General features: G+C 34.5%; 1 pseudogene; it reads left to right on the forward strand.

Moving 5' to 3' along the window:
• The first annotated feature begins 11,792 nt into the window (after window positions 1-11,792).
• LOC105045296 (probable sugar phosphate/phosphate translocator At5g25400) lies at window positions 11,793-19,727 on the forward strand (annotated as a pseudogene).
• Window positions 19,728-19,762: the final 35 nt, after the last annotated feature.

Raw genomic sequence — 19,762 nt, forward strand, 5'->3', positions numbered from 1 at the left:
ATAGTGACTGCTCAAGGCACATGATGGAAGATAGAAAATAATTTTTCACTCTTGAGGCTAAAAAGGAGGAGTGATAACCTTTAGTGATAACATCAAAGAGCACATCATTGGTATTGGTAACCTTTGTATCATTCCTTCTACTCATATAGAAAATGTATTGTTAGTAGATGATCTAAAACATAACTTATTAAACCTAAATTAACTTTGTAATAAAGATTTTTAAGTAGTTTATGAATCTTTAATGTGCATTGTGTCTATCCCCATTGATAATAATATCATCCTCATTTGACATAGACATGAAAATGTCTACATAATAGATCTAGATAATTATTACATGAAGAATGGACAATATTTAGTTACAATGAATGTCAAAGTCAATGAGACTAGTTAGTTGTAGTATCATAAACTAAGGCATAGTAGTGTGGATTTGATTTCAAAATTAATTAAAAGAAATTTTCTTAAAGAACTATCAAAGCTGGATTTTGAAAAGAATCGATTTGTGATGTATGTTAATTTAAAAAATAAATTAGAAGTTTTTTCAAATCTAAAAGTCTTATTTAACTTTTAAATCCTAGAACTAATTTACATGGATTTTATTTAGACCTACTAAAACCACAAGTTTAGGAGATAAAAGATATGGACTTATGATTGTAGATGATTTTTCAGATGTTACTTAGATTTTATTGTTAGCTCAAAAGGATAAATTTTTTTTTGGTATTTAATAATTTTTATCAAAAAATTTTAAATAAAAAAAATTTAATTATTACTTGCATTAGAAGTGATCATTAAACTAAATTTGAAAACCATCATTTTGAAAATTTTTATAATGAAAAGGACATTGAACATAATTTTTTTATACCTAGAATATCTCAATAAAATGAGATTGTTGAAAGAAATAACTCAAACTTTGGAAAAAATTGCCTATACCATATTGTGTGAAAGAATCTTTCAAGATATTTTTGAGCAGAAGCTATCAACATAGCATGTTATATTTTAAATCAAGCTTTAATTCAATTGATTTTAGTGAAAACACCATATGAATCTTGAACAAAAGAAAAATTAAATATTAATTACTTTTATATTTTTGGTTATAAATGTTTCATTTTAAATAATAGAAAAGATAAACTAGAAAAATTTTATGTCAAGTTGGATGAAGGTATCTTTTTAAGATACTCTTCATCTAGCAAGACTTATAGAGTCTTCAATAAGAGGATACTCATTATTATAGAATCTATCCATATAGTATTTAATGGGGATAATGACATATCTTCTAGAAAAGAAGATATTATTAATGATGATGCAGGTGTCATCGATAAAAGAATGGAAAAACTCACTCTTAAAGAATTCTTGCTTAAGATGATAAAGAAAATAGCAAGACAGCTGAAGGAGAAAAGGAAAATCATAAAAATACTCAAGATAAGAGCTAGTCCAAGGAGTAGATGTATGCACACCATCATCCTAAAGATCTTATAATGGTGATCCAAGACAAAAGATAAGAAGTCATTCCTCTTTAAGAAATATTAATAATCATTTAGCCTTTGCATCTCAAATTGAATCTAAATCAATTGAAGATAATGAAAATGATCCAAATTAGATGACTGTTAAGCAAAAAGAATTAAACCAATCTGAAAGAAACAAAGACTGAACCTTAGTTGATAGACCAACTGACCATCTAATAATTGAAACTAAATGGATTTTTAGGAATAAGTTAGATAAAAATAGGATAGCTGTGAAAAATAAAGCTAGATTAGTAACTAAAGGGTATAATCTAGAAGAAGATATTAATTTTGATGAAATATATACTCCTATTGTAAGATTAAAAGTCATTAGATTATTACTTGCATTTGCATACTTTATGGACTTTAAATGATATCAAATGGATATTAAAAGTGTATTTTTGAATAGTTTCATTTTGGAAGAAGTTTATATTGAACAATCTCTTAATTTTGAAAATCATGTCTTGTCAAATCATATTTTCAAATTGCATAAAGCTTTATATGGTTTAAAACAAACACCCCATGCATATAGAAAAGATTAAACAATTTTTTGGTTGAAAATAGTTTCATAGAAGGTTGTGTAGATACAACTTTACTTTTGAAGAAGAAAAATAAAATTTGCTAATTGTCCAAATTTATGTAGATAATATCATATTTTGTGTTGGTAATGAAACTCTTTGTCAAGACTTTTCTAAGTTAATATAAGAAGAGTTCGAGATGAGCATGATAGAAGAACTAAACTTCTTTCTTAAAGTCTAAATCAAAGAAACCAAGAAAAAAAAAATTATCAACCAAAGCAAGTATACTAAAAAAATAATTAGAGAGTTTAGGATAGAGACTGTCAGGCCCCTTAGTACACCAATAAGCCCTTCATACAAACTTGACAAAGATGAGAATGATAAAAGTATCGATCATAAATTTTATAGATATATAATTGGATCTTTGTTATATCTTATCGCTAGTAGATCAGATATAATGTTTGGTATATGTATATATACTAGATATCAAGTAAATCCTAAGAAATCACATCTTTTAGCTGTTAAAAAAAAATTTAGATGCTTAATGGGTATTTGTAATGTAGGCTTATAGTACTCTAAAAATTCTTCTATTGATCTAATTGTATATTCTGACGCTGATTTTGCTGGTTATAAATTAGATAAAAAAAGTACAAATAGAACTTGTCAATTTTTAGGTGTGAACTTAGTCTGATGGTTTAGTAAGAAACAAAATTCGGTATCACTATTTATGGCAAAAGTCGTGGATATTACAGCTAGAAATTATACTCAAATTTTGTAAATTAAGTAATATTTAGAGGATTATAGCATTAAATTAAATAAAATATATAAAAGATGTGATAATACAAGTACAATCGATTTAACTAAAAATTTTAATCGACACTCAAGAACTAAGCATATTGAGATAAGACATCATTTCATAAGAGATAATGTTCAAAATGTTGATGTGTTGCTTAATTTTATTGATACTAATAGACAATTAATGATATATTCACTAGATCTGTAAGAGAAGATAGATTTAGCATAATTAAGAGAGAATTAGGTGTATATGATCCTTTTGCCTAAATCATTATCAAATTCTCTCTATCTTCTTGAAATTTTTTGATTTATTAAATATGCAAGTTTTCTTGATTGTCTTCAACTCAAATTCCATCTGAACAACATCCCTTGGGCCAACTCTTGGTTCTTTATTAATTTTTCTCTCAAAAAAATCAGTAATTTTTTTCTGTGTTTGACCTCGAGTCGACTCAAATGAAATTTAAGCCTAAATCATTATCAAATTCTCTCTATCTTCTTGAAATTTTTTGATTTATTAAATATGCAAGTTTTCTTGATTGTCTTCAACTCAAATTCCATCCGAACAACATCCCTTGGGCCGACTCTTGGTTGTTTATTAATTTTCCTCTCAAAAAAATCAGCAATTTTTTTCTGTGCTTGACCTCGAGTCAACTCAAATGAAATTTAAGTCGACTCCTGCTCGAGTCGACTCAAATAGAAATCTTGAGTCGACTCCAAGTTGGGACCACATCTTTGTAACCATAGAGCCCTCTATTCTTTTCACTTTTTTTGATCTCATGTTTACCCTAGAATAGTGCCTTAACCCCCAAAAACCATCCTTTGACCCTTGTGGAGCCCTCCCTCTGTCCCATTCAACCTTGTGTGCAAGACCTTAGAAGCAACATGCATAACACCTCAAGCATCCCCGTGTCCAAATGAAAATCGAACAGCGCACCAAAGCCCACAGTGACCCCTTGCATTGTGAAGAAGCTTCTAATCCACCATCTCAGCCTTCTTCTCCATCTTTGGTGGACCCCCGCAGCAACCACATGGTGATGACTGGCCGAAAGTGTAACACCCCACCCCTAAGACCAGGCGCGAGTGCCACGGAGCTATAGCTCAGCTGAATCTTGTTAACTAACTAAGCTGATCAATTTAATAAATCTTCTAATTTGCTAATGCAAACATCTCATTTTAATTTTACACTACCCAAAGATCAAACTTAAGGGTTACATTCATCATACCATACTTTGTACATATAACTCATAAACAAAAAAATGCTTAATATTTTCTAATTCGCAACACCACATCAGATCTAACATACCGTCCTTCATTTACCTCTACTCCATACATTGGATCTGGAAGTCCCAACTTCCTCGTGATCTCCACTAAGATAATCTTTGAAGATATGTCAACTATTTTCATGGTCTGCAATTAACATCCCAAATTAGTCATTGCTATAAAATCATATCTAGCAAAAATAAGATTCACTAATTGATTTAATACTCATACAATTAATTGTTCTATTCTAGGATCGCTCCTCATACCATCTTATATAAGAACTTTTCATATAACTTATGAATTACAATCCACTACTCATCAATTGAAAATCAATATTCAACATAAACAGTGAATATATAAAAAGAATTCACCTATTTCACTTATGCCAAGAACTATCAGTAATGTAGGTATACTTGCTCAACTTATACCTACTAGCCGAAATACTAAATAAGTTGAGATGTAAGATTAGTAACAATTCATAATATCACATAAGATTCTTAATTTTTAATAACCATTCGGCTTAAACTCAAAAGATATATGATCTTATAGGATCTAAAAAAATAATTGAACCACTGCTTTTCTATATATTTGCACCACAATCTTTAGTAACTATAAATCCAAATTCTCACATCACTTAAATCATAATCCCAGTTGATCAAAACCCTGGGCTCTAATCCCAAATTAAAGTACCTCGGCTCAAAACCAACTCACTATTTTTTTGTAGCTTAGTCGACTCACTTGAGACTGAGTCAACTCTGACTTAGTCAACTCACCTGCATGCCACCATAATTTTTTCTGAAACTTCAGCTTTCTGTCTGGTATGCCCCCGAAGACTTAACCGACTGCCTGCTAAGTCTCAGGGGGCATACCAGACAGAAAGCTGAAATTTCAAAAAAAAATTATGGTGGCATGCAGGTGAGTCGATTGAATTTTAGGTGAGTCGACTAAGTCAGAGTCGATTCAGTCTCAGGTGAGTCGACTAAGCTATGAAAAAATAGTGAGATAGTTCTGAGCTGAGGTGCTTTAATTTGGGATTAGAGCCCAGAATTTTGAACAATTGGGATTATGATTTAAGTGATGTGAGAATTTGGATTTATAGTTACTAGAGATTGTGGTGCAAATAATGTAGAAAAGCAGTGGTTCAATTATTTCTTTAGATCCTATAAGATCATATATCTTTTGAGTTTAAGCCGAATGGTTATCAGATATTAAGAATCTTATGTGATATTATGAATTGTTAGTAATCTTACATCTTAACTTATTTGATGTTTCAGCTAGTAGGTATAAGTTGAGCAAGTATATCTATATTACTGATAGTTCATGACATAAGTGAAATGGATGAATTCATTTTACATATTCACTGTTTATGTTGAATATTGATTTTCAATTGGTGAGTAGTAGATTGTAATTTATAAGTTATTTGAAAAATTCTTATATAAGATGGTATGAGGAGCAATCCTAGAATAGAACAATTAATTGTATGAGTGTTAAGTCAGTTAGTGAATCTTATTTTTGCTAGAAATGATTTTATAGCGATAACTAATTTGGGATGTTAATTGTAGATCATGAAAATAATTGACATATCTCCAAAGATTATCTTAGTGGAGATCATGAGGAAGCTGGGTCTCCCAGACCCAGTGTATGGAGTAGAGGTAAATGAAGGACGGTATGTTAGATCTTATATGATGTTGCAAATCAAAAAATATTAAGCATATTTTTGTTTATGAGTTATATGTACAAAGTATGGTATGATGAATGTAACCCTTAAGTTTGATCTTTGAGCAATGTAAAACTAAAATGAGATGTTTGCATTAGCAAATTGGAAGATTTATTAAATTGATTAGCTTAGTTAGTTAACAAGGTTCAACTAAGCTTTTCTTGCTATAGCATAGAGGTTGCATTAACAGTACTCATACTAGTAGAGGCTGTTCATGTTAGCTTGTGAAAAGAAATATATTTTGAGATGTATTATAAGTGCTTAAGCTGTGACAAATCAGTAAATGTTAAATATATATTATGTTGAATGGTTTGTACAGAGCATAGTGAGATGAATAGAATCCTGATTTGATTTTGAAAAATGATAAATTAAGTTGAAATACTTGTGTTAGTAGATTGGGAGTTTATTGAATTAAGTATGATCAGATTATTAGCTCAACTATAGTTAGTAATTTTCTTTACCCTTCCTTAAGGGTGGGGTGTAGTACACTCATTCGATTTTAAGGATGGGGTGTTACAGAAAGGTAGATTTTCGATTTCATGATCAAGAGGGTTTTCAGCTAGGTCAATGGATTCAGCAACAGGGGTGAGATTACTTTTGTAGTTTGGATCTCTCGACATATCCCAGTCCAATATGTGAATTCTATAGCTCAATGACTAGAGGATCATATGGGATTGGCTATTCTATGAATGGAGTCCAGTTTATTTCAACTGAGCAGAGGTTAGGGAGGATCCGGTAGCTCTTTTGATAAGGCATTGCATCCACTCATCCGCTCAATCACAAAAAAGCATTGAGTCATTTTGAAGTGCTCAGATTTTAAGAGTATTATTAAGTAGTATGCAAATTAGTTATCCATCGAGATGTGTCTACTTCACCATATTTTGGGATGGATCCTCTTCTCGAAGACTAACATATTTGACTTAATCTTAGAAAGGGATATTGTTGTTACGTACTGTATGATTCAGGGAGAGGTTTTAAATCTTCCTATTCTGATAATGCATTAGATCAGAGAGAGAGTTAGGAGAGCAAAGGCACGTCTTCTCTATGGCATGTCCTTAACTCTCATCTTTTGAGGGGTTAGAGTGTCTTTAGATGGGGAGACCTCCCGTACCCTGATGCATCCGATGCTTACAATGAGCATTCCTTGCATCACATGGGATACTGCAAGTTGGAAGGTAGATAGGAAAGTCGGATGTTCGGATAGGACTGATAGCAAAGATGGACTGATAAGGGAAGACAAAGTCGCCCTCAGCCAGATTCAAAGCTCGAGTCTCCTCTACCTTAGATTGTAGAGCCACAGATCCCTATCAAAGCTTCTCAGACATCTACACCCTTGGTGACTCCACCTGCAACACCCTCAACACTAGCAGTACCTCTAGCAATAGTAGATCAGTCTTCTCAGCTCATTCAAGTTCAATTGGAGGATGATCAGTTGATGAGATTGGGAGAGATCATTGCCAGACTAATGGAGAGAATGGAGGCTTTGGAGACTAGAGATAGATCAATTGTGCCTTTAGACTTTATTGATCTAGCTAGAGAGGCTGCTAGATTGAGGGGAAAAATTGAACGGTATTTGGCAAGTTCAGGAGGATGTTCGAGGTCTGGGAATAGTATAGAAGTCCAGCACCATATCCCTCCTGATTTTCATTAGGTAGCTAATTGAGCAATTACAGATCCATGCTTCTCATAGTGCAGCAGTAGTGGTAGCAACAGCATCGACTTCAGTGGCAGCAGCAACAGTAAGACCATCCGATGCTCGCAGTCGAGCCACTTCTCCGTCATCCCATGCATCTCAACTTTCTACCTTATCTTAGCCCATTCCTAGGCCACCCTTTAGGAGCATCACTAGAGCCAATGTAGGGTTTCCACCCTTCGCTATTGATCCTTCCAGCAGGACCAAGAGCAGGAGATTTGGGGTTTCCTCTTTTAGGACTAGCTCCTCTACCCTAGAAGTCTCCGTAGATAAGGACTTGGTCTGTGATCTAACTAATGTATTTCATTTACTATTACGCTTAGTTTACCTTATTTACTCTATTTTTTTGATGTTTAGATATAATGTCGTAGGCCACATTTTTCGTATGCAGTACAATCTTGTAAGATATCATATTTTTATATATGAAATGAATTATGTTCCCTTTCTTACTTTCATCTTGTGTGTTTGGTTGTTTCATTTATTGCTAATGACAAAAAAAAGGAGAAATATTAAGCAAATAATGAGTAATAATGAAAAAGATTAAGCAAAGCAAATAATAAGAGAGAAAGATTAAGCAAACAATGAGTAATAATAAGAAAGACTAAGCAAGAATGAGAATGATTAAGACATAATGAAAAAGAATGAGACAGAACAAGCAAATAATGAAAGATTGAGTATATAATGGAAAGATCAAGTGAATTGAGAATGAAAAATATAGTGAATCTGAATTTATTGCTCTAAATTGTTAACAAAATTTAGAAGAAATGATCAATTAAATCTATTACTCTAATATCAGTTATTGAACCATAACCCCTAATCAATTTTCCAAACTTTTAAATCTTCATTTGATAAAAAAAATTGATTAAGTTATATGATAAGCATAAATGATACTCATACTCTTTTATTTTAGCATGCCCTTTTAGTTCTATTATTTGTATATACTCAAAGTTTTGTCATCATTAATAAAGGAGAGATTATTGGCCTTAGGATTGATTTTGATAAAAATAAAATATTTGAGTATATAATTAATACTAATGAGTTATTTAAGTATTTAAGAAGAGATTTTAGGAAGCTAGAGCCATATTTCAAAGAATCCCATACTATCCATCTTGAAAATCTAAAGAAATAAGGTTCAAGGAGGCCACACCATGAAAATTCAAAAAAAGAAGGCTTAGAGTCGACTCCTGAAGATTTTGAGTTGACTCCAGTATACTAGTATCAAGTAGTACAGGCCTCGAGTCAACTTCTGAAAAGCTCAAATTGACTCTCTCAAAAAAAATAGAGAGTTAATTTTTTGTGAAAAGTATTTTAGTTGATCCTGAAAACTTCATATCGACTCGAAGAAAACTCAAGTCAACCCCAGATCTAATCGAGTCGACTCCACTATGGATAACAGCTCTAACGACTAGTTTTTTAAAAGCTATAAATTTATATAGAATATCTTCAATGGTTAGTTCTCAACTCTCAATAGCTAGAGATCTATTTTTGGACATTTTAACAAGGATTTATGAGTACCAGAGGATTTAATGAAGAAAGAGAACCTAAAAGAATAATAAAAAAGTACATTGAAAATCAAAAAAAGAAAAAGAGAGTCCAAATTTCTATGTGTGCACTTAGTGAGCATTCAAGAAGAAAGTCTCCATTCCAACTACTTGCTTCTTAAGCATTGAGGTGATTTTTAAAAGGAAGAATGGTACATTGATTGCAAAGCTTCTCAACTCTTCAGATTGAGCTTCAATGACTTTTTTATTTTCTCATTAAAGAGCTTATTATTTGTCTTTTAAATTGAATTTTTTTTTGCTGTGTACAAGTTTCGATTGATATTAAAATTTAAGGATAGACTTATCCAAGCCTTCAATTAGATTGTTTATAAGCCTAGGAGTGGCTTAAAAAATATTTTGATTAATGCACCTAAGAAAAATCAACTAGATTTAATTATGATCTCAATAAAATAATCAGACAACAATCTTGGTGATTATAACTGAAATCTCTAAGGGATTGCTTGAAAAGTGGATGTAGGTGTTGTACTTGACATTGAACCACTATAAAATTTGATCTTTGTGTGTGGCTTTAATTTTTTTATCTTGCCTTATTTATTGCTTCTATCTTTGTACATTTTTTCATTACTTCCACTGTATCTTCATATAGTTCACTTAGATTATGTGTATATTTGTTTAAAGTTATAAAAAATTTTAAAAAATCCAATTCAATGCCCCAGATTGTCTCACTAGACAACACAAACTAAATGCCACTTGCTATTCCTACGGACACTTCAATGCAATGTATTTTTTCTAATTATGCATGCAATAGCATGTGCCTACCAGTAGTTATAATATTAAGTATTTCAGCTATTACGATGATGATGATTTTAGAAGATCTTTTATCACTATAATCATGCGATAGTGGTGGATCATCCATAAAAATAGTTATGTATATCAACTGACCCTATGAAGTATCTTTTGGTAGCTCCTGCACATCCATGTACATTTTATCACAAAAGGTCAAATCTTGTGTGCTCAAATGATTTTTGAGATCAACAGAATATTACATAAAAGGATACATATATCAAGGTCCTTCAATTTGGCACCTACATCAACATATTAAATCGTAAGTATAATATAATCTAGAATTCATCATTTGATAATAAAAGAACAAACATTATGAACTAGGAGGATCATTTTTTAACCAAGGCATTTAGATGAAAGTACAAATGAGACTTTGGAGGTCCAATAAGTAGATGATTAGTAATCAAACATGATGTAACTTGTTAAATTGCAATTCTTTACAAAGTTACAATCTTAACACATCATTAAATATTTCACAGAGTTTCATTATCTCGTATTCTTATAGATATTGCATATACAACAATTAACAACAAATACTAACATTCCAACATAAAAACTGGAAAGTGAACCTAACTATCTAGATACCTGAGGAATACAATCCAATCTAAAGGCTCATATGGGATAACCTTGGCAAGTTAGCTTTTTTTATTCTGGCCTTTTTAGGGGAGAGGCTGTATGAAGGGCAAACAAAGCAAGTATGCACACGGAATTATCTCTATCATAACAGGTAAAATAAGATTAAAATTCATCAAAATGATGAATTTTAATCTTCTAAAGGCTAAAGAAAAATCCTAACCCTCAGAAAACTATGGTTACTTCCCTTCTTTTCTTGAGATCAAATTCTAATATTAAATATTCCCACAAACGAAACCTCCAAATATGACAACTATGAGAGGATCAAGATCCTATATAAAGGAAAAAAAGCAAAGAGAAATATTTGAGAAAATGTCTTACCTTTTAATTTTTTATCTTTCTCTTATTTTTCACTATTTTTTTGAATTTTTTCTTTGATTTTTTTGGAGTTTTCCACTGATTTTTCTTTTGTTTCTTCCATTCTCAAGAGCCACAATCGAATGAAGTTGGAGCAGCCAAATAAGAAAATGCGGTGGCCCAACAGGGAAGCTTAGTTAATGCGATAAGAGTTTTGAGTTAGATTTATATATAAAGATTTAAATAGTATAAATATTTTACCAATCATAACATAAATAAGGCCTAGTTAGGCCTTGATGGTTTAAGTAGTGGATAGACTATCTCTATTTATTATAAATTTATTTTATAAAAAATTAAAAATATATCTCATATTTTATTTTCAAACTTACAAATAATTTATCATTAAATTAATCATAAATATTTTTTATATTTTTTTAATTTTTTTAAAAAAAATTAATGAATTTTTTGATGGAGTTATTTCTAACAAATAATCTGTCTAAAGTTTGTTAGAGATTTTGAAGCATATTAATTATATTTTGTTGCTTTTTTTTTGATAAAAATCTATTAGTAATCCATCAAAAATTTCAAATGGATTCCGTTCATCAAAAAATTTTGCCAATGAAGCTTATATTTCTAGTAATACTATTTGGCATTAGAATTTTTTCATCATATAATCCGTCAGAAGTTTCTGGCAGATCATGTCCGTCAAAATTTTTAACCAGTAAAATTTTTATTTCTAAAAATGCTATTTGATATTAAATTTTTTTATTATATATTAAATTATGAAATGATTGGTAGTTTTCTTAGTGTTGCTCTAAAATGTGTTATTTAGACCATTGATCTAGAATTTGGATATGGTCGATGTGGAAAAAGCCACACCATGTGGACCAAGCGGGGCATGTTACCTGCAATCGTGTCAACAAATACCTACGAATGGACAAATGGGATATGCTTGGTGGTATTCTAGTGCAATAATAGATACAGAACGGCACAAATGTACCTATACGCACACCCTTGTATCCCACCTTGTAGCGACAAATGCCCGTGAAGTACAATCCATGCCTTGGACCATATCCGGGGCATTGCCTGGGACCTGGCATCCAGCTCAGGAGCTTGTTTGATTGGAGGCAGTTGAATTTTAGGATGACGAGGGAGAGGGAGAGGGAGAGGGAGAGGGAGAGATCAGTTATTTGGTTGGAAAAGTTTTATTCCAATTTCATTCTCAGGAGGAAAGAGAAATATACCTCAATCATCTAATCCAATCCAAATTTTCACCTAGTATTCATATCTTACTCTGATATGAGATTTCAATATGAATCAAATATATAAAAAAATATAATCATTTTTGTTGCAGTCAATCTCGTAGAGCGCCTAACACCGGTAAAGAACTACCTGTAAAAAAAAATCTACTGATCAAAATTATGTCCGATGGAGATCCTTCGATACCTAAGTCAGTAGAGAGTGGGCATATAGGAAATTAGATATAGAAAATGATGGAGTGTTTGCCCAGAAGTATGTTATCATTGCCTGTTCCCTTATCTTCACTTTATAGGCGATTTGAATGTAACCGTCGAGCACATGGTCTCACTTTTTATGGGTACTAAAGGGAGTTAACCCTTATTATCGGGCCATAATCATGGAGTTAGTAAGCCGTTTATGCCCACTAATGATCATGGCATGTAGTTATTATCCATAATTATAGTATCATGATTGTAGATTAGGTAGTCGATTATTAGACGTCGGTCATGAAGATGCTACTTCGATCATGACGGTCAGTCGGTCAGTCGGCTATGATGGTCAGTCGGCAGTTGGCCATAGCAGTTGGCAATCAACCATGACAATCGATCATTTGACAGTCGACCATTGATCAGTCAGTCATGATGACTCTGCTTCAGCCATGATGATCAATCGGCAATAAAGATGCTACATTGGCTAGATGATTAATGTTGAAGAAGTCTTGAATTGGTCAAAACTGTTAGGGATCAATAGCCGAAGTGAGGTCGACTAAAATCCAATATGGGGTCGGCAACTGACATGAGAGGTCCATGGGTGAGATAAGTTATATTTTCTTTATGCCAGCTGGAGATTGCTTGATGGTTTATGGTCGAGAGTGGATCGAAAATCGATGTAGTGTCGGTAGCTGTCTGAAAATACTGATAGCCGCTAAGATGTTAGTGTATTAATGGTATGATTTTGATATATTTTAACACTCTCTCTATTGTTATTGTCAGACTGAGCAGCATATTCATTTTTCTCTTTTTATCAAGGTTTGTACTTTGTAGTCACTATCAGAAAAGTGCCTGATGGTATTGGTGATAATTAATGCAATGTTATTAGTTCCATACCCCACCAGATATAAATGCTTTGCTCAACCCTATGCATTTTGAATGGTGTGCTGAAGGATATCCATCATAGCAAGTAAAAGTTCTATCCTTTCTACAAAACTTGCATTCATCATTACTTCCATCGAAAGTAGCATCTAGCATCTGAATATGGTTCTGCTTTTATTTTAGAGTTTGAAAGTCGCATGCTTGGTCTGACAAATGTAGAATCACGAGAGCCGACCTTGAATCAAACAGCTGACATAGAATTGGGAGAGTAAATTCAAATGTCTCAACAGTTGCCCCCTACTCCCAAGTCCAAGGTGACTTGATGCGTTGGACGATGGGAGTCAGCAAATTTTCTGCCATGATTTTGAGTCCTGATTGTGTGGTCATTTCAGTTGATAGTGAAAGAAATTTTTTTATTACCGGACCTTAGTCCGATTTTATAGCCTTCAGTTTATAGTGAAAGAAATTTTTTTTTATGTTGTCCCTTTGAATGTGATCATCATTCGTCATAGATAACTGTTGAATATTTTCTGATTGATCAAAGTCGAGTTGGCATATTCTTCTGACCGATCGTAGTTGAGTCACCATATTATTCCATCCGATCGTAGTTGAGTCGGCATATTGTTCTATCCAATCGTAGTCGAGTCGATATATTGTTCCATCCAATCGTAGTTGAGTCAGCATATTATTCCGTCCGACCATAGCTGAGTCAGTATATAGTTTTAATCAATCGTGATTGAGTCGGTGTATTGTTTCGTTTAGCCATAGCTGAGTCAACATATGTAGTCATCCAACCTGTATCGGTATGTAGACTCGTTCGATTGAAGTTGGATAGCATGTATATTGGATGATGAGTCATTCGTCAGACACCATATTTGTTGATAGTTGACTATCTCAAGTCGGAGCTCATATTTGTCGTCAAATTGCATGGTCGTTGGATGAGCTGTTTGAGTCATCATTTTTCTTTCGAAATGTGGATTCCCTAGTCAATCGAATAAAAATTGACTAACAATATGTAGATAGTCAAGTATTCAGTCAAAAATATTGTTCTATTGAATCGAAATATGATCATCATTTGGAGGAACTCTCTAAATCGTAAATCATAATCGATTCATCGTTTGGAGCTTTTCGAATCATCAATTGCGATCGATTCATCGTTTGGAGAAACTTTTCGAATCATCAATTGCGATCGATTCATTGTTTGGAGAAGCTTTTCAAATCATCGATCACGATCAATTCGTTATTTGAAGGAGCTTTTCAAATCATCTGCCCCTCAAAGACTCGTCACTCAGTCGCTTTGTAAGGCTTTCGCTCGTAGTTGTCCACACGTCGGGAATCTTCTCGAAAAAAGCACCCAAGAGTAAAATTTCCGTTGGATGGACGAAAAGAACGTCGTCATTTTCCCTTATCAGCTTTGTGGGGGGAGGGAATAGGTAGCAATTGGCACATTGAGAGTGATGGGCCGAGTGGCGTGGTCCATCCCACCGATGAGACTGTCATCGAGATTGTACCGCCATCAATTGTTAGCTATGTGGAGATAGGGCAGCCGATAGTCAGTGACATCGATTTGAGGGAACAATCGAGGTCGATGAGAGCTCCTTCGATTATTGCTAGAAACTGTGAACTACCCTCTATCAGCATCTTTATTTGCTGTAAGAAGGCAGTGAATTGCTGAGAATCCACGGTGATGATCGGATGCGAAGAACTGGGCTCCATCGATGGAGGTGGGGGATCTTTTCGATGGAAAGATTATGGGGCGGAGCTGGTAGAAACATTCTGGGCTCTCATTTTCGCCATAATAAATAGATCTTTGCCTCCCTACCTGGCACGTCAATCTGTTGCAGCCAATCTCCTGGAGCGTCTGACGTCGGTGAAGAGCTACCTGCAAAAAGGAAGTCCACTGATCAAAATTATGTCCAGTGAGACCCTTCGATACCTAAGTCAGTGGGGAGTAGACGAACAGTAAGTTGAATATAGAAAGTAACAGAGTATTTACCCAAAAGTGTCTTACCTTTGCTTGTTCCCTTACCTCTCCTTTATAGGCGACTTGGGTGTAACCATCGAGCACATGGTCCTGCTTTTTATGGACACTAAGGGATAGTTAATCCTGATTATCGAATCATAATCATAGAGTTAGTAGGCCGTTTATACCCACTAATGGTTGTGGCATGTAATTATTACCCACGATTATAATATCATGATGGTAGATTAGGCAGTCGGTCATTAAATAGTCGGTCATGAAGATGCTGCTTCGATCATGACAGTCAGTCGGTCATGATGATCAGTCAGCCAGTTGGCTATGATGGTCAGCCAGCAGTCGGTCATGACAGTCAGCAGTCGGTCATGGCAGTCGATCATTTGACAGTCGATCATGATGATTCTGCTTCGGCCATGATGATCAATCGGTTATGAAGATGCTGCATCGGCCAGATGATTAATTTTGAAGAAGTCTTAAATTGATCGAAATGGTTAGAGATCAATAGCCGAAGTGGGATCGACTAAAATCTAATGTGGGGTCAGCAACTGATAGGAGAGGTCCATGGGCAAGATAAGCCATCCTTTCTTTATGCCAGCTGGAGATTGCTTGATGGTTTATGGCTGAGAGTGGATCGAAAATTGATGTAGTGTCGATAGTCATCTGAAGATGCTAATAGCCGATAAGATGTTAGTGTACTGATGGTAGGATTTTGATACATTTTAATACTCTCTCTATTATTATTATCAGACTGAGTGGCAGATTCATTTTCTTTCTTTTATCAAGGTTTGTACTTTGTAGTCACTATCAGGAAAGTGCCTAATGGTGTTGATGATAATCAATGCAATATTGTCAGTTCCATACCCTACTAGATATAAATGCTTTGCTTAACCCTATGCATCTTGAATGGTGTGCTGAGGGGTATCCATCATAGCAAGTCAAAGTTCCATCTATTCTACAAAGCTTGCATTCATCATTACTTTCATCGGAAGTAGCATCTGACGTCCGAATATGGTTTTACTTTTATTTTAAAGTTTGAAAGTTGTATCTTGATCCGACAGACATGGAATCGAGAGAACCGATCTTAAATCGGATAGCCGACATAGAATTGGGGGAGTAAATCTGAATGTCCCAACAATTTCAATTTCCATTCCAATTTCGAACGAACCAAATGCATCCTAACATTATTACTAGGTTCAAAGCTTAAATATTTGATTATCTGTCAAACTTTCAACTAGCCCAAGCCATGTAATATGGAAAAAATTAAAAATTAAAAATTGCTATTTCAGAAGAAGTAGCTACAACACATTCCGCAATTCATGATATATCCATTCAATTTATTGATTAACTATGTCAAAATATATGTTAATAAAATTATATAAATTATAGATTTTTTTTTTCACATAGGCTTTGGGTACATGTTTCTTTAGTAGATTCAAAACTAAGGGTAGAAAATATAACACTGCTTCGTATAAATACACATCCATCTAAAAATCCACTTTCCAAAACTATATTTTGGATTAAAAATTATAATCCTTAATAAAATTATATTTTATGATAATTTAAAAAAAAATCATACCAAGTAAGCAGTGTCCTTGATAATTTTATTTTTTTTTATCATCCAGCTCTTGTGACATTAATACGTTAGAAAGGATATTTATTTTATTTAAATATTAATATTTATCTAATAATATAACAATCTAGAATCTCATTCAAAAAAATTAGATTAAATATATTATTTAAATTTTTTATTATATATGAATATCTAAAATCTTTCCAACAGACAACCGATATGAATTAATACACATTCTTACTAAGCTGAGGATCCAAATCTATTCATATATTCATAAATACCATGATTAGTTCGTGATTTGTTCCAATGAATCCATACTATAATATCTCTTAGTCTATATAGACTATAGATTAGATCGACTCTAATATCATTTATAATAATTTAAGATCTTATACAAAAAGATTAACATAAATATTTAAGATTAATATAAATACCTTTCTAATGAATAACTAATGCGAGAGGCTAAATTTTAAAATATTATTTTAAACTAAGATAAAGGTGAAGGAAAAGAACTTCATCCTATCTAGTAGGGTGGAGCATTGTTTTGCATCATTTAATTTTTCAACTAAAAAAAAATATATCCCCTCTCCACAGAACTTACATACAGAAACATCCACGTTTGTCCTCATTTTTTTCGACCAGATCAAACAGGATCCGTGTCTCCTTCGTTCCTCGTGAAAAACAGATGGAGCAAGAAACATAACGAGCCAAGCACTCATGTGACTGAGAGTCCGGAGCCTTTGCCCATTATATCACAGCCGTCCATTTGTCTCACCAGGCTGGCCTCGCTCCGATCTCACCGTCCGTTGTGGCACCAAGACCCACTCCCTGTCTGGGGCTCGAGGACGCCCGTGATCTCTCCCGGCAGCTACCTGCTGAGATCCGGGAACCCTCCGGGCACCACCCGTCCGTCCGTTTCTTTCCAAAAAAAAATCTATCACCCAGGAGCACAGTAACAATATCTCTATTAATTTTGAAAAAAAAATTCAACTTTTTCTTTGTAAACGAGCTAAACGGGAACCATGGAAGCAATTCATTCGCAGATTTCATGATTTGTTTGCAAGTTGTTCGCAAATAAACTAGCTCTGCTTATTGTTTACTATTCTTACCAAAGGGTATAACTGAGCCTAGCTCAATCAAGCTTGATTTAAAGTTAGTTTTAAATTTAAATTTTGAGATCAAGCTAGACTTGGTTGCTATTATTTTGGGATTCGAATCTAATATCAAATCAAATCTAAAGTAAATCTACTTGAGATGCTTGATAATTTAAAGTATGCTTAAATCATGTTAAGCTTAAGAAAGCACAATTCAAGCTTTGGGTTATAGCTTCCTTCAAGCTTGGTTCAGAACCATATTGGCATTTATGTGATTCAAACTTTAAATAATATATTAATTAATTTTTTTATTTAATTGTCTATTATTTATATGATATATAATATAAAAATATTCAATCCTTATTGAACAAAATTTGATTGAGCTGGAACTTTTTCTCAGCTTGATTTGAATTAATTTGAGCTTCTTTAGCTTACATCTGATTTGTTTAATTTTGAGCTAAGCTTAATACAAGTTTTTCTAGATCCAAGATCAAGTTGCAGGGTTCATTTGGTCACTATGTCCTCCTTCAACGGTGCCTCCAAATAAAACCCACCACCACCCCCCCCCCCCTGTTTTTCACAATACTGCATCAATTTAATTAAATTTTTTTTGATCGCTGATTTTTTTGGATAAATTACAAACCCCCCTCCTCTCGAGATTCAAGTTTATTATAGTAAAATCCACTATTTTTCAAAGCCTACACTTACACCCCTGAAAAAATCATTTCAGAAATTTAAAATGACCAAATTACCCTCCATTATAACTAAGTGAAAAAAAACTTGCCATAACCCTTTTTCACCGTCTTTTCTCCCCTTTTCCATTTATCTTCCACTTTTTCTGGTCGCCATCCCTCTCCATGAGAAGCAGCGGCAATGGCCGGAGAAGTGCATCAGCGTCGACGGTGGAGGAAATGGGATGAGATGGCGGCGGCGGCGACGGCGAAGGAGGAGGAGGGATGGGCAATGGGGTGGTGAGGATAGTCCTCTCCTACTTCTACGTCGCGATCTAGATCTCCCTCAGCTTCATCATGATCATCTTCAACAAATATGTCCTCAATTCCAAGATGTAAAATTGGCCCTTCCCCATCTCCCTTACCACGGTTCAAATGGCCTATTGCTCCACCCTCGCCTTCCTCCTCATCCACGGTCTCCACGTCATGGAGCCACCCACCTCACCTCCCATGACTTACGATCTCTACATCACCTCCGTCATCCCAATCGGTGCCCTCTACGCCTTTTTCCTCTAGTTCTCCAACTCTACCTACATCTACCTCTCCATCTCTTTCAGCCAGATGCTTAAAGCCCTCATGCCCGTCGCCGTCTATTCGATTGGAGTCCTCTTCAAAAAAGAGACATTTAAGAGTGATTCTTTGCTCAACATGCTCTCCATCTCCTTCGATGTCACCATCGCCACCTACAGGGAGGCCCGCTTCAACACCTGGGGCGTCATGCTCCAACTCGCTGTCATGGCTTTCGAAGCCCCCACCTCGTCCTCGTCCAGATCCTTCTCACCTCAAAAGCATCTCTTTGAACTCCATCACCTCCCTCTACTACGTCGCCCCTTGTTGCCTCGGTTTCCTCCTCATCCTCTAGTTCATCATCAAGTTCCCCACACGCCACCTCCTCCTTCCACCCCGACCTCCTCATCTTCGAAACTAATCCTTCTACGCCTTCGCTTTCAATCTTGCTGTCTTCCTCCTCGTCAGCAAGACCTCCGCCCTCACCATGAACGTCGTTGGGGTCGTCAAGGACTAGTTCCTGATTGCTTTCTCATGGTCGGTCATTCCAGACACCATCACCATCGTCAATCACATCAGCTATGGCATTGCCTTCTTTAGAGTGCGTACTACAACCATGTCTGCCTGCAAGTGCTCAAAGCCAAGGAGGCCCAAAAGACAGGCCGATGAAGAGAATGCCCAGCTCCTCGTGGAGAGGGATGGCGATCAGAAGAACGACTCATCCTTTGATGAAGGATATTTCGATCATTTCAAAAAATTTTAATTACGTGGCACTTCAATCCCATTTTGGGTTAACAG

Source organism: Elaeis guineensis, chromosome 8, assembly GCF_000442705.2.
Source record: "Elaeis guineensis isolate ETL-2024a chromosome 8, EG11, whole genome shotgun sequence".
In the NCBI taxonomy this organism is placed as follows: Eukaryota; Viridiplantae; Streptophyta; class Magnoliopsida; order Arecales; family Arecaceae; genus Elaeis; species Elaeis guineensis.